The sequence below is a fragment of the Triticum dicoccoides genome, chromosome 2B, assembly GCF_002162155.2.
Source record: "Triticum dicoccoides isolate Atlit2015 ecotype Zavitan chromosome 2B, WEW_v2.0, whole genome shotgun sequence".
In the NCBI taxonomy this organism is placed as follows: domain Eukaryota; kingdom Viridiplantae; phylum Streptophyta; class Magnoliopsida; order Poales; family Poaceae; genus Triticum; species Triticum dicoccoides.
The window spans coordinates 420,705,599-420,713,023 of record NC_041383.1 but is presented as its reverse complement, the minus strand read 5'-3'; positions in this window follow the sequence as shown (position 1 = coordinate 420,713,023).

Genomic DNA, 7,425 nt, shown 5'->3' with positions numbered 1-7,425 from the left:
TTTGTACTCATGTTGCTATAATTTACATTTTTACAGAAGACGCTGCAACCCCTTCTGATGGGTTCTTCGTAGACGTTGACATCAATGAGTAGGCTAAGGCCCAGGTGGTGATCCTGAGCTTGTGAAGGACCATGTAGTATAGCTAGGCTTTCAAGCCTCTTTTATTTTACTAATTGTCTGTACTCAGACAAGTTACTTCCGCTGCTGGTTTGTATGACTGTATGACCTGAATGCTGGGTCGTGTGACCCGTACTTATGTGTATGTTATGTATGGCTCTCTGAGCCTTAAATAAAGTACTTGTGTCGTAGAGTCATGTTGTGATGCCTTGTTGTATTTGCACATATCGAGCATATTGTGTGTATGATTGAAATGCTTGGTATGTGTGGGATCTGACTATCTAGTTGTTTATCTTTAGTAGCCTCTCTTACCGGGAAATGTCTCCTAGTGTTACCACTGAGCCATGGTAGCTTGCTACTGCTCCAGAACACTTAGGCTGGCCGGCATGTGTCCTTCTTCGTTCCTGTGTCTGTCCCTTCGGGGAAATGTCATGCATTGAGTACCGGAGTCCTGTTAGCCCGCTAGTGCCCGGTTTACCGGAGTCCTGCTAGCCCAGTGCTACAGCCCGGACCCACTTGCTGATGACCGACATGTTCGATGCTGGGTCATGGATGCCTGTCCCTGTAAGTCTGTGCCACTTTGGGTTTACGACTAGTCATGTCAGCCCGGGCTCCTTATCATATGGATGCTAGCGACACTATCATATACGTGAGCCAAAAGGCGCAAACGGTCCCGGGCAAAGGTAAGGCGACAACCGTGGGGATACCGTGCATGAGGCCGCAAAGTGATATGAGGTGTTACAGGCTAGATCGATGTGACATTGAGTCGGGGTCCTGACAACAGGATAACAAAATGCGAGTCTACTCAAATATTACATCTTTGGAGCACTCACCCGCAATAGTGCGAGTGCCCTTCAGCACACTCCTATAATACATCTCGGGCGTGCGATGCTCCTTGCCCTCTGGTGGGGGGTCCGTCACAAGCTTCTGGGCATCCATCTTGCCCCAGTGCACCTTTGCGCGGGCAAGGGCCCGACGCGCACCTTCAATACAGGCAGAGTGCTTGATGACTTCAACCGACGGGCACGCATCCACCAGCCGCCGCACCAGGCCGAAGTAGCTCCCAGGCATGGCCTCCTTAGGCCACAGCCGAACTATGAGGCCCTTCATGGCCTGTTCGGCCGCCTTGTGGAGCTCGACCAGCTGCTTCAGCTGGTCGCTAAGGGGCACCGGATGTTCGGCCTCAGCATACTGAGACCAGAAGACCTTCTCCATCGAGCTCCCCTCCTCGGCCCGGTAGAATGCGGCAGCATCGGACACGCTGCGATGAAGATCTGCGAACGCTCCTGGAGAGCTCCGAATTCGGGTAAGCGACAGGTAATTAACACTCACATGCTTACTTTGCATGAAAAATGCCTTACCCGCTGCTATTTTCTTTACCGCCTCGATCTCCTGGAGGGCCTTGTAGGCTTCGGCCTTAGCGGCTTTGGCACTCTCAAGAGCCGTTGCAAGCTCAGACTCTCGAGTCTTCGAGTCACGCTCCAGGCTCTCATGTTTCCTCACGAGATCCTGGAGCTCTTGCTGTACCTCCGCCACCCGCGCCTCCTGTTTCTCTTGCTCGGTGCGCTCCGCAGCCGCATTGCGTTCGTCCGCGGCCACTGCCTCCTTCAGGGTCGCCACCTCGTTAGTGGCCCCTGCAATACCCCAGTTATCCTTGTCATTTTTCTTGCAACCAAATCCTTTTCTGTAAGGTACAATTTTCATAAGGTATTACTCACCTTCTTTTTCCTCGAACTGCTTCTTGGCATGGCCGAGCTTGTTCTCGGACCGCTCGAGGTTTTCCTTCAAAGTTTTGACCTTCGCAGTCAGTGCGGCAGAGGTCAGCAGCACAACCTGCAATCCCATATTGACATATTTTCATGACTCCTGCGTTTATCTTTCTAAAGATCCTTAGTCCGGCTTTTCTTTCAGAACACCGAACTGAGCATCAGGGGCTACTATCTATGCGGTACCATTTTACATATATTGAAATTCTTACCTCAAAGCCTGTTAGAAGGCTGCTGCAGGCTTCGGTCAGCCCGTTCTTGGCGAGCTGAACTTTCTGAATCACTGCACTCATAACAGTGCGGTGTTCCTCTTCAATAGAGGCGCTATTGAGCGCCTCTAGCAAATTATCCGGCACCTCCGGTTGGACAGAGGCAGCCGGCGTCGCGGTCTTGCCCTTCTTACGAAGGGGTCGCCCGCCGGACTTCGGAGCCACTATGGGTTCCGCGGCTGCGTCCGGTGCAAAGTCCGGGAGGTTGTCCTGCGACACCTCCGGGGCCCTCTCCTCCTGGTGGGTCCCTTCCTGGGATCCCACCTCGGCATCGTCCGCATCACGGGGGTGGAGGCAGTCGGAAGAGAATCCATATCCGACACCCCTAAGGACCCGCTCGACGAAGTGGGGAGATCATCCTTAGGCGGACTGCAGGGTTGTATGCGGCATTAGAAAGACATAATGTGGCGGAAAACGAAAACCTTCAAGTTATTCGGGAGTCCGGATACTTACGATCTCGCCAGAGGCTTGGCCCTTGGAGGCCAGTCCTCGTCGTCGTCACTGGCGTTGGCGGAACAGTCCGGGGGAAGAGTTTTTCCCCTCTTGGACCCTTCGGCCTCCCTTGTTGGGGAGGCCTTCCTTTTCTTCCCTCCCCCCGCTGGGGGAGAGGCTTTCTTCTTCTCCTCCTCGCCTTGGTGGGAGGAGTCGGCCTCGGATTCATCGTCCGATAGCACCTGAAAACGGGAACTCTTTCGAGTCCCCGTGGCCTTCTTCTCCGGCACCACGTGGGGTGCCGGAGCCAGCAGCCCCGTTAGGCGGGCGTCAGCTGGGTCCTTTGGCAACAGGGCCGGACAGATAGCCTATGCGGCCTTCTTCAGCCAGTCCTGTCAAAGGAAAGGGAGTTTAGATCCCGCATAGAGTCGAACTATGAATAACAAGCGCCCCGTAAAGGACAATATCACTTACCTCGTCAGCTGGACGCTGCGAGCTGAATCCGCGGTCTTTGGTAGCGGATGCGGGAGCCTCGGTGCCCTTGAACATCACCTTCCAGACCTCTTCATACGTAGTGTCGAAGAGCCCATTCAAAGTCTGGTGCTGCGCCGGATCGAACTCCCACATATTGAAGCCCCGTCGTTGGCACGGGAGAATCTGGCGGATGAGCATGACCTGGACTATGTTGACAAGCTTGAGCTTCTTGTCCACCAGCTTTTGGACGCAGGCTTGGAGTCCGGTCAGCTCCTCTGAATCGCCCCAAATCCGGTCGCTCTCTTTCCAGGAGGTGAGCCGTGTGGGGATGCCGGATCTGAATTCGGGGGCCGCTGCCCATTCGGGATCACGCGGCTCGGTGATGTAGAACCACCCCGATTGCCACCCCTTGATGGTTTCCACGAAAGTACCCTCCAGCCACGTAACGCGGGACATCCTGCCCACCATGGCGCCTCCGCACTCCGCTTGGCTGCCCTTCACAACCTTCGGCTTGACACTGAAGGTCTTGAGCCACAAGCCGAAGTGGGGCTGGATGCAGAGGAAGGCCTCGCACACGACGATAAACGCCGAGATGTTGAGGATAAAATTCGGGGCCAGATCATGGAAATCTAGGCCGTAGTAGAACATGAGCCCCCGGACAAAGGGATGAAGTGGGAAGCCCAGTCCGCGGAGGAAATGGGGAAGGAATACTACCCTCTCATGGGGCCTAGGGGTGGGGATGAGCTCTCCCTCGTCGGGGAGCCGATGCGCGATGTCGCTGGAAAAGTATCCGGCGCTGCGCAGCTTCTGGATATGCCCCTCCGTGACGGAGGAGGCCATCCACTTGCCTCCCACTCCGGACATATTTGGAGAAGGTTGAGGTGAGATGTGCGGGCTTGGGCGCTAGATCTCGAGTTCGCAGAGATGGATAAGCCAAGGAGGAAGAAGGCGCAGGTAAAGAGGGTGGATCTTTATCCCCTTATATGGGCAGACAGAAACACGCGTCCCCACCAGCCTGGTAAAACTCGCTTATCTTCCAAGTGCCGTAATCAATGGCGCGGTTGGGTTACCCACGTCCGTATTGATGGGAATCCCGGAATAAGGGGAACACGATCTCTGCTTCGACAAGACGTGCCAAGGAAACCGCCTCGCTAAACGCGCTGAGATGGAACAATAAAAATAATTTGAAGGCTTGGTAGTGGTGTGACGTTACGCCACAAAATACGTCAGCAGATTGAACTTGTGTAATATTATTCTCTCTACAGTTGTATGTGGAATTTATTTTGCAGAGCCGGACACTATCCTGGTGTTCACAATCTTCTATAAATTATTCGGAGGAGGAACCCGCCTTGCAATGCCGAAGACAACATGCGCGCCGGACTCGTCATCATTGAAGCCTGGTTCAGGGGCTACTGAGGGAGTCCCGGACTAGGGGGTGTCTGGATAGCCGAACTACCATCATCGGCCAGACTCCAAGACTATGAAGATACAAGATTGAAGACTTCGTCCCGTGTCCGGATGGGACTTTCCTTGGCGTGGAAGGCAAGCTTGGCGATACAAATATGTAGATCTCCTACCATTGTAACCGACTCTGTGTAACCCTAGCCCTCTCCGGTATCTATATAACCGGATGGCCTTAGTCCATAGGACGAACAACAATCATACCATAGGCTAGCTTCTAGGGTTTAGCCTCCTTGATCTCGTGGTAGATCTACTCTTGTAACCCACATCATCAATATTAATTAAGCAGGACGTAGGGTTTTACCTCCATCAAGAGGGCCCGAACCTGGGTAAAAACATCGTGTCCCTCGTCTCCTGTTACCATCCGCCTAGACGCACAGTTCGGGACCCCCTACCCGAGATCCGCCGGTTTTGACACCGACACTGGTCTTCATTCCTCCTCGGCGGTGGTGGCAGAGGAGGGAGGCATGCGTTGCCTTGCGGGCGGTCCTCACGAGGCTGATCCCTCCAACCTCCCTCGCGAGGCTGGTCCTGCCAATGGTCCTCGCGAGGTCGGTCACGCCACCCTTGGCGAGGGCCACGGTCTTCCCATCGTCCTCCACCTCTTCCTCCTCCTCGGCCATAGCCCCGATCATTGCGCTCGGGGCGTCGGCCGATACATCCATCTCGCACAGCCCCGAGCTCTTGGCATTCGTTGGTGTTGTGGGTGTGGAGGTCGTGGTACACGCAGTATTGGCTGCCCTTGGATGACTCCGGCTGATCCCTGCCTCGCTTGGTGTCTGGCTCCGCTGCGAGCACATCAGCTCCTTTGCGGTTCACGTCCTTCACCTTGGTCTTCTTCTCTTCCGGATCAGCAGCCGGAAGCTCGAGGAGGGAGAGGCGCCCTTCCTAAGCCCTGGCGCACTTGGTCGCCAAGTTGAACAGCTCCAGAGATGTGCACGGGTCTTCATGGATCGCTAGCTCCTCTTTCATCTTAACGTCACGCACGCCATCGGAGAAGGCTGAGATGATGGCTTCCTCGGTCACCCTGGGGATCTTGAGGCGGGCGTTGTTGAAGCACTGGATGTACTTTTGCAGGGTCTCTCCTGGCTGTTGCTTGATGCGGCGCAGATTACCCATGGCCGGGGACGGTCGCGAGTGCCCTGGAAGTTGGGGATGAAGCGAGTGTGCATCTCGTCCCAAGAGGAGATCGTGCTGGGAGGCAGGTTTAGGAGCCAGGTGCGGGCGCCATCCTTGAGCGCCATGGGAAACCAGTTTGCCATGATATTTTCATCCCCGTTGGCCGCCTCGATGCCCAGCTCGTAGAGCTAGAGGAACTTCGCGGGGTTGGCGGTACCGTTGTAGCGAGGAGGCAGATCTGGCTTGAACTTGCCCGGCCAGGCCACGCTGCGCAGCTCGGCGGTGAAGGCGCGGTAGCCTGCAGTGGCTACAAGGGGCCTTTGGTGACGGAGGGCTTGATGTTGGAGGTCTTTGCGCGTTGTCGTCAGCAGCAGCATGGGGTCTTGGCGTGCTGGAGCAGGAACGCGGTCATGCCGTGCTGGCGCTGGGAGCACGCGAGCGACTTCTTGAGGGCGAGGGACCTCTTGGCAGCTCCTTTCTTGCTGCGTGGGTGCTGGACGCGGTGGGTCTCGTCCAGGGGCCGCGTGCCTTGGGGCCAGGGCGCCTTCTTGAGGAGGAGGCGGCTGAGGTGCCTCCGGAGCTGCGTTGCCCGCGCAGGGCGGTGGGCGATGCAGCGAGAGGGACGGCGCAGGGGAGCCCCCTGCGGCGCTGACGAGCTCGGTGATGCGAGCGAGCCACTCGTCGTAGAGGTCGTCGACGGGGCGGTAGTGGAGGAGCTCACGTGCCAGGAGCAACGCGGCGTGCGCGTCCATGGGAGCGCGACGAGCGTGCGACGACGAGCCTGCCGGAGTTAGCGACGGGGTGGCGGTGCGGCCTTCCCGCTGCACCGAGGGATGTAGCGACGACGCCTACTGCTCGTTCCCCGCCGGGCCGGTGGCGGCGTGGGCGGCAAGCGACGGCGAACGACGGGGAGGCCCGCCGATGGGGGCCGTCTGGGCGACATGGGCCGCGAGAGCAGCCAGATGCTCGGCGCAAGCTCGGCGAGCGTCAGACATGGGCGCGACGGACGTCGAACGCGAGGCGGTGGAAGAAGGATTCCGGCGCTCCCCTACCTGGCGCGCCAAATGTCGGGTTTCGGGTTCCGGCAGACCCTTGAGGTTCAAACTCTAGGGTGCGCACGAAGATCTTTCCCCTACCAACTCACGACTCGAAGCCTCGCAAGGAACCTAGGTTAGAAAGAAGAACACACAAGGGACACGAGGTTTATACTGGTTCAGGCCACCATTGTGGTGCAATACCCTACTCGAGTGTGTGGTGTGGTGGATTGCCTCAGGGGCTGCTGATGAACAATACAAAGGGAGAACGGCCTCGCGAGGGGCTGCTCTTGGGCTGGTGCGATGAACTGCTTGGGTGAGTTCAGTCGCCTCTCTCTAGTCTACCCCAAAAACCTCGATGCCTACTCTATGGTGGCTAGCTCTATTTATGGAGGGAGGCCCTGGGCCTCTTCCCAAATAAGAGCGGGAAGGGCGCCAATAATTGGCCATTTTGAAGGGAAACATCTAGGACACTTGTCCTGACTAAAGTTGGTCTTCGACTGCCAAAGACTCTGACGGTGACGCCGTCCTGGGCTCCACGATGACCTCCATCCTGCTGTTCTGCTGGTCTTGGTCTTGTTGCACCGAAACAGTAACCTTTGCCTGATGCCTTGGCCTGTGCTTGCCCCCTTTGCACCCAAGGGGAAACAAGGACACTGTGCAGGCCGACGCCCGCCTGGCGCCCGCCTGGTCTCGATTGTCATGGCTTGCGTCACGGGCACTTCGCGAGGTATCCTGCCTTGATCTCTTCGC